This window comes from Pinus tabuliformis, chromosome 3_2, assembly GCF_031772625.1.
Source record: "Pinus tabuliformis cultivar Carrire ecotype Pingquan chromosome 3_2, CPIR1, whole genome shotgun sequence".
Taxonomy (NCBI): Eukaryota; Viridiplantae; Streptophyta; class Pinopsida; order Pinales; family Pinaceae; genus Pinus; species Pinus tabuliformis.
The window spans coordinates 1,093,035,066-1,093,043,082 of NC_142302.1; positions in this window are offsets into that span (position 1 = coordinate 1,093,035,066).

Consider the following 8,017-nt stretch of genomic DNA (forward strand, 5'->3'; position numbering starts at 1 on the left):
GTTATTTATCTGTTTTTTGGGTTAGCCATTTCCTAACTTGCATAAAGAAAGGATGCGGGGCATAGCTTTGTGAGATGAAGCTCCATAAAAAATAGAATCTCAATGAGACACTCTTATCATATGACTGGGTATTCGAGCAGTTTTAGCACACAGTTCATGCTCGTTAAAAAATAAACGCAAGATTCGAGCAGTTTTAGCACAAAGTTCATGCTCGTTAAAAAATAAACGCAAGATCCGAGCAGTTTTAGCACATAGTTCATGCTCGTTAAAAAATAAACATAAGGCCGAGCAAATGTTTCCACCCGCGTTTAAGCTCGTTAAAAAATGAACTATCCCGGTAAATAACCACTGTGAATGTAATATCATCAGCCATTAAAGCCTTGGTCGTGTTTGCACCGTCACCTCCACTTTTCATTTGGCCGATCGTTCACCTCCATATGATTGTTTACCCATTTTGAGGAACAGCTGCGAAGAGTGATTTCACCTAGCCATCCTTGTGACACTGCCGTGATTGGAAAATTCCAACCTGTACCTGGAATCAGATGCTAACCCTGTTTATCACTCGTTCCTCAAAAGACGAGTCTTCTTTAAGCTCTTTTCAACTGACTCGTAAAATATGAAAAGATTGCCGAGTCCTTGGCCTTCCAGCTCGTTAAAGGGACAGGAAGAGCTATCCCTCCTCTAGATTTTAATCTTTTTGGACCTGAGGGATTGTTGCACAAAAAGATCGAGCGCTTGTTTTATTCGGCTCGTTAAAACTATCAAAAACTCATCCCTTCTGTATTGTTTTATACTTTTTCAGACTTAAGGGATTAGATGACGAAAAAGGACTTCTAGAGTTAACTTTATGTACCCTTTCAGACTCTCTAAAAATGAAAAGGACCGAGTTATCTTTATCGTTAGACTCGTTAAAATCATTAAATAGCGACAAACTTGTATTTAGACGAGAACGAGTTTCACTATCGCTAGGCTCGTTAAAACATAGCGATGGGCTTGCCCGAAGGGCAGGTTATAGAACAAGCATATGTTATCCTCCTCAATCTTGACAAACATAAAGAGGTACTGGTTAGCAATGACTGGGGAAAAATTGGGAGAAACTAAAGAAAACTTTGATGGTAGCAAGTCGCTCTTGAACATGACACTTTTCCTCCGCACCACAAATCGGGTTGGGTTGTTTCATTCACCGGTCACATCCATGGTCTCGCCATACCATCCATATTTGGGGTAATGCTACCAATCCATCGTATCAGTGTCTCCATATGTTCAAGAGAAGTCGTTCAGAAAAGTCAACCGTGTCCCATCCACTGCCATACATTATCCTTCATCCTTTCATGACCGCCACCCTGAATCATATGTCACAGATCGTTTTCACCTCCATTAAAATCATTAGCTCCGTTCCGTGTCACTGATGTGGGATTCATTAAGGCCCTCCTTTGACGGATCACTTCTTGTCGACATCAGCTCATTATCCAAGAAGTTGATCTAGGAACAACCCCTTCAGTACTTTGAAGCTTGCATGCCTCAATGGCAAGTTTCTCACTTCCGGCGACAGGTATACATCAATGACCTTCGACCGAAAGATTTTGCGTGGTGTTCGACGCCAAGTCCTTTATCCACACCACGTGAATTGTACTGCAGTACCTTGAGGGTCATTATCATTATCGGTGATTCCTCTCGTGCTTGTTAACGGTTTACATCATTGACCGATAAGCAAGCGATGTCTTTCCATGTTCGACTTCAGAACATTTCTCACATGGATCAACTTGTACTTAGAGTGAAGATCGAACGAGTTTGAAGACCCCGGATCTAGTTTCATCCATCCGGGCTGCGATATATATTCAGGAAAGATAAAGACATTGACATGTACATCATTGCAGCAGATAATCATCCTACTCAAAGGATGATAATTTCATCAAAATTATCAGTCTACCACCAGACGATTGTCTGTTCTATGTACAGAAAAATGAATTTATAAAGCTGAGCATGGGAATGCCCGCCTCAGCTAGATCATGAAAGCAGTATGAAAAATAATGTATTGTATTGTATCTTATTACATGTCTCCTCTCAGCATTGGATGAACTTCGGATCCCCCTGATAAAGCATTTCACCCGATAAACAGCCTCATACTTTAGGGGGCAACTGTTATAGAAATTTTTGTGCCTTATAGCATTGAGCATGAAATGTCCATAATCTAAGGGATCCAAAGTCCCTAAGCATGTTGTTCCTACCCCTAGAGGAACAAGGCTAACAAACCACAGCAATTCACAAAAGTTCTCCACCAGAAACTTCTCAAAAACAAGTCAATTCAGGATCATTTCAGTGGCTACACTAGATGTTTGCGTTGAATGTCAAAGCCAACACTGGCTACCTGCGTTGAATGTCAAATGAAACACTGGCTACCTGCGCTGAACGAGAGTGGACATGTGGCAGGCTCATTTCTCAAGGTGTCAAAACCCAGGAAGCTTCCAAAATGACACTTGCCTCAGGGAATTCGACTGGTGATGAGTAAGAGGTTCCAAATCTCCAAGTGGAAGAAAGAACCTCCAAGTGGACTCAAGAACTGACAGAGGGAGAGGACACTAGTCAGATCTCAAGCTGACTCATCCTCTCTCTAAACATCTATATATGGATCTCTCCTCCATGAGATCTAGAGGCTGGAATTTTGTTATTGCAAAGAATTTCTGTTGGTTTGAGATTGGAATCATATGGTGCTTAATGCTTTGAAGGGGGTGAAGATAGGAATTCCATTTGCTGGGAAGGAGATGCTGGATTGGAGCCCTCTGGGTTGTATCTCTTCCTGAACCTTGTTATTCATCAATAAAGCTATCTTGGTTTCTCCTATATGCTGATGTATTTTTTGATGTATCAATGCATTAGTGTATTTAGTTTATTTCTAATCCTAAACTAGTTATGAATGTGAATATCTGTCTTTGTGTAGTGTTCTTCTCTTGTCGCAAGTAGCTGTTCTCTTGTGATCTTACAGGAACCCGTTGAAGCTGGACAAGCAAGAAGGCAAGTAGTTGTTCTCTTGTGATCTTGCATGAACCTGTTGAAGTTGGGCAAGTGAGAAGGCAAGTAGTTGTGAACTCCCAAAGAGAAGAGAGACCGGATCGAGGGACAAACGGAAGACACCGGTAAGTCTATTGATCTCTCTTCTTTCACATTTCATAAAGGAAAAAACCAGAATAGCTGTCTCTGTTTGTTGCTAAGGCACTGTCACACCTTAGGTGGATAGGATCGTCCCGCATAGGCATTTTTCCCCACAACAATGCAAGCTTCAAAGTACTGAAGGGGTTGTTCCTAGATCAAATTCTTAGATAATGAGCTGATGTCGACAAGAAGCGACCCGTCAAAGGAGGGCCTTAATGTATCCCACATCATTGACACGGAACGGAGCAAATGATTTTGATGGAGGTGAAAACAATCTGATGATATATGGTTCAGGCTGGCGATCATGAAAAGAATGAAGGATAATGTATGGTAGTGGATGGGACACAGGTGACTTCTCTGAACGACTTCTCTTGAACATATGGTGACACTTATGCGATGGATCGGTAGCATTACCCCAAATATGGATGGTATGGCGAGACCATGGCAAGATGACCGGTGAATGAAACAACCCAACCCGATTGTGGTATGGAGGAAAAGTGTCATGTTCAAGAGCGACTTGCTACCATCAAAGTTTTCTTGAGTTTCTCCCAATTTTTCCCCAGTCATTGCTGACCAGTACCTCTTTATTTTTGTCAAGCTTGAGGAGGATAACATATGCTTGTTCTATAATTTTCCCTTCGGGCAAACCCATCGCTATGTTTTAACGAGCCTAGCGATAGTGAAACTCGTTCTCGTCTAAAGACAAGTTTGTCGCTATTTTATGCATTTAACGAGTCTAACGACAAGGATAACTCGGTCCTTTTCATCTTTAGAGAGTCTGAAAAGGTACGTAAAGTCAAATCCGAAAGTCCTTTTTCGTCATCTAATCCCTTAAGTCCGAAAAAGTATAAAACAATACAGAAGGGATGAATTTTCGATATCTTTAACGAGCCGAATAAAACAAGCGCTCGATCTTTTTGTGCAATAATCCCTCAGGTCCAAAAAGATTAAAATCTAGAGGAGGGATAGCTCTTCCGGTCACTTTATCGAGCTGGAAGGCCAAAACTCGGCAATCTTTTCACATTTCACGAGTCAGATGAAAAGAGCTTAAAGAAGACTCGTCTTTTGAGGAAAGAGTGATAAAACGGGTTAGCAGCTGATTCCAGGTAAGAGTTGGAATTTTCCAATCACGGCAGTGTCACAAGGATGGCTAGTGAAATCACTCTTCGCAGCTGTTCCTCAAAATGGGTAAACAATCATATGGAGGTGAATGATCAGCCAATGGAAAAGTGGGGGTGATGGGCAAACACGACCAAGGCTTTAATGGTTGATGATATTACATTCATGGTGGTTATTACCAGAATAGTTCATTTTTTAACGAGCTTAAACGCGGGCGGAAACATTTGCTCGATCTTATGTTTATTTTTTAACGAGCATGAATTATGCGCTAAAACTGCTCGGATCTTGCGTTTATTTTTTAACGAGCATGAAATATGTGCTAAAACTGCTCGAATAGTCCAGTCATATGATAAGAATGTCTCATTAAGATTCTATTTTTTATGGAGCTTCATCTTACAAAGCTTTGCTCCGCATCCTTTCTTTATGCAAGTTAGGAAACGACTAATCCAAAAAACAGATAAATAACCGCTCTTTGCTTGCACTCCAAAAGGTTTGCATGCCCCTAGGCATAAAATAGAGTTTCAAGGTTACCTCTACCTCACTTCCGCCAAAACAATTGTTTCACCAAGAGAGGCCTACCTCTTTCAGGTTACCCAAAGATTGTCCTGTTAATCTTTCAAACAAAACACTTCTTCGGCGATGTCCACCGAGATGAACAAAGGTGAGTGACTACGAGCGCCAAACACATAACTTTAACAAGAGAATCTTATTCCAGAACAACCCCACTTCCAACCACGGACGGGGTACGGACTAGTCATATTCTCCCGCGGAAACCTACCTTATACCCAAAGTTTTCCTGCCGAAGCAGACCAGGATGCATGCCCCCTGGGTTCCAGTCATATCCTTCCGAATTACTCACGCTCATCCGGAGGACGGACCGTGGGTTGAGACATTTCTTGCGTGAAGAGACCATTTAGGGAAGGCATATGACTATTTGCGATGCGTGATCTGGAAATGAAAGCTGGTCTACGAGCTTGACCACTCTTCCTTCGTGCGGAAAACACATTACTCTAAAGAGTGAGGAGATGATAGCTCCCATGCAATATATATAGTCTCGTCCAAGGAGTAGGTTATAATCCAAGGGTCCTTGAACGACCATCACGTTCATTTGAACAATCTTCCCTTTTAGTGTGTTGGCACATTGGGAAGAATCCCTAAAGGTCGACTGGTTCCTTTATCAAAGCCTGTTAGATTTCTCATTTCAAGAAAAAGCGCTGGCGAACCAAGCGCTTTCCAAGCAATAGAGGAAAGGATACTCACAAATGCCCCCTCATCAATGATGGTGCCAGCCATTACCATTCTGTATATTTGAACGATAATTCTGAATGGTATGCTTGCTGGCAACCGGGGTCTGCCTAGTTGGTCGGAGTCTGTGTTGATGAAGAGAATTTGGACGGTGTCGTCTTCATTCTCTTCTGTGATGGTATCATTCGAAGATAGAACCTCTGAAGGCAAGACCGGGTCAACTACCGCCTCGACCTTTTGACTTTCGTCATGTATGGATTCAGACGGTTCATCCTCAATGATAGGTGCTTCGGCTGACCACCTGAGCGGGCCAGCCGAGTTCTCAACTGGTGAAGGACTTGGCAGGAGTTTTTGATATCCAGGAGGAAGTCGCGCTGGTAAAACCGGGCGATCTTCCAAAACTCTTTTAGCCTCGTCTAAGAAGGGACAACGGTGGATGGCATGGTCGCCTTCACACAGTTTGCAGGGAAATCTAGCTCTCCCTCTCTATCCTGTGGCTTCACTTTCACTAGTTGATGGAGTGTTGTCAACATGGCTATCAGAGGTTGACGCCACCGAATTGTGAAAACGGGGAGACCAGTCCCTTAGTATCCGAGGGATGCAAGGACAATCTCTATGAAAGTGGTCTCCCTTGCATATGACACATGGCGATTTAGGCCTGGTCAGTGCAGTGTGTGGATTTTCATTAGACGCCATTCGCTTGCCCCCGGTCGCTTTTGGCTCCTTCTTCTTCTTTTATTTCTTCTTCTTTTCCTTCTTCTCCTTAGGAGCTTGGCTTTTGGCTTGGCCAGCTCCATCATGCGAAGAGGAGGGAGGAGAGGAAGAATTATAGGAAGTGGAAGGTTGGTGGGCAGCTCTGGACTGGTCTAACTGCTGATTCGATTGTTCAGGAGTAGTGGTGTTTTGGACAACATTAGTTGAGAAGAGCCAGACAGGCAAGCCTATTGTCAGTCCTGGAAGTGACAATGTGGCCATATGGGGTGCTCCAACATCTCCCCAAGAGGAGAAGGGACTAGGATTTCCACCAAGGGGAATTCCTTGGTTGGAGGGCTCCATTTTCTCAACTGAAAGATCAACGCGGGAATAAGGGTGATTTATTATTCCATTTAAAATAAGTTTTAATGACGCTTTAGACACAACTTGTTTTTTCAATTTTAAAGAGTCGAGAAAAAACAAAAGATTACTCTAGTCGCCTTCGATGTTTTAACGAGCCCGAAGTGACAAATGCTCGGATGGACTTTTTCTGTTATAGAGTCTGAAAAAGGCCAAAAGGAACTGCTCTAGAGATCTAGGTAGAGGGTGTGCCAAACCAATCACAAAACTGCAGAATACGTTTTACGGTACGGCAATCAATCTTCCTGAATGCTGTGTTCGGTGCATTGCGATCAATAGGGCAGTCGACACGGCTTCCTAAGGATAAAGGTTTTAAGCCTATAGGGGTCTCCCAATATATACGCGACGGTACGTGGGAGCACAATCCGTACTGGCACTTTTGGTCCCTCAGGAGGAATCGCCCAACCATCAGCGAGGCCAACAGATACCAGGTTTTACGACGTCGGAACATGTCTCTAGCCTAGACCTCTATGTTGTGCGTTATGTTACAAAGCGTTATTAAGTTCATTCAGTTTATTTTATGTTGATCTTTCTTAGAAGTTTGCCTTTTAAGGTTCACCACGAGATGTATAGACAACTTCCTAAATGCAATCTAAAAGATGATAAGCAAATTTTATCTCTTTTTCAACAATGAAAATCTTAGCTACAAAGGGAAAAGAAAGACACCATCTTTTCTCAGAGAGCAATCAGCACACTCTAAATGCACTTTACCTAAATCAATCATGCAAACTATCAAGATACAAATGCACAATGCAAGTGTTTGTTTTCCGCTTTCTTAATATTGATGCCTAAAAAGAAAGCTTTTTTCACAACTTTGAATTTTCTTTTAAATGACAAATACAAACAAGTTTACTTTTTCGAAATCAGAAAGGGTAGAAGAGATTACAACACTTAACGATTTTCGAAATGAATACTTGTTTTGACACTCAAAAGAGACAAACTCAAACCAAAAGCAAAAATGAATGTATAACCAACTGTAAACAGCCAATGAACTCTCTCCTAAGATCACAATCAACAGATCTGAATCAAGGGCTACAGGATGACTATTTCACTCTTGCAAAGGGAAACTGTAAATGATGCCACAAACACATAAAAACACTCACAGTCTTTTGTACAAAAGGAGGCGGAATTTAAGCAGAGAAAAGGGACTATCAGACAGGTACCTATGCTGGTTACAGGCTGCAAAAATCAGAGATCAAAACAAGGCAAAACAGAGCAGAGAACCCCAGCTGCACAAGGCCTAACTGGATCAGCGCACCTGTATAACAGGGAAACTGAATTTCAATGCAGGTAGCCTTCACGGGAACTGCGTTGAAATGCAGAGTCTCTTCATAGAGCCTGTGCTGAAGGAGAAACGAGAGTTCCTCACTGGGTTCTGGGTCACGGTTTG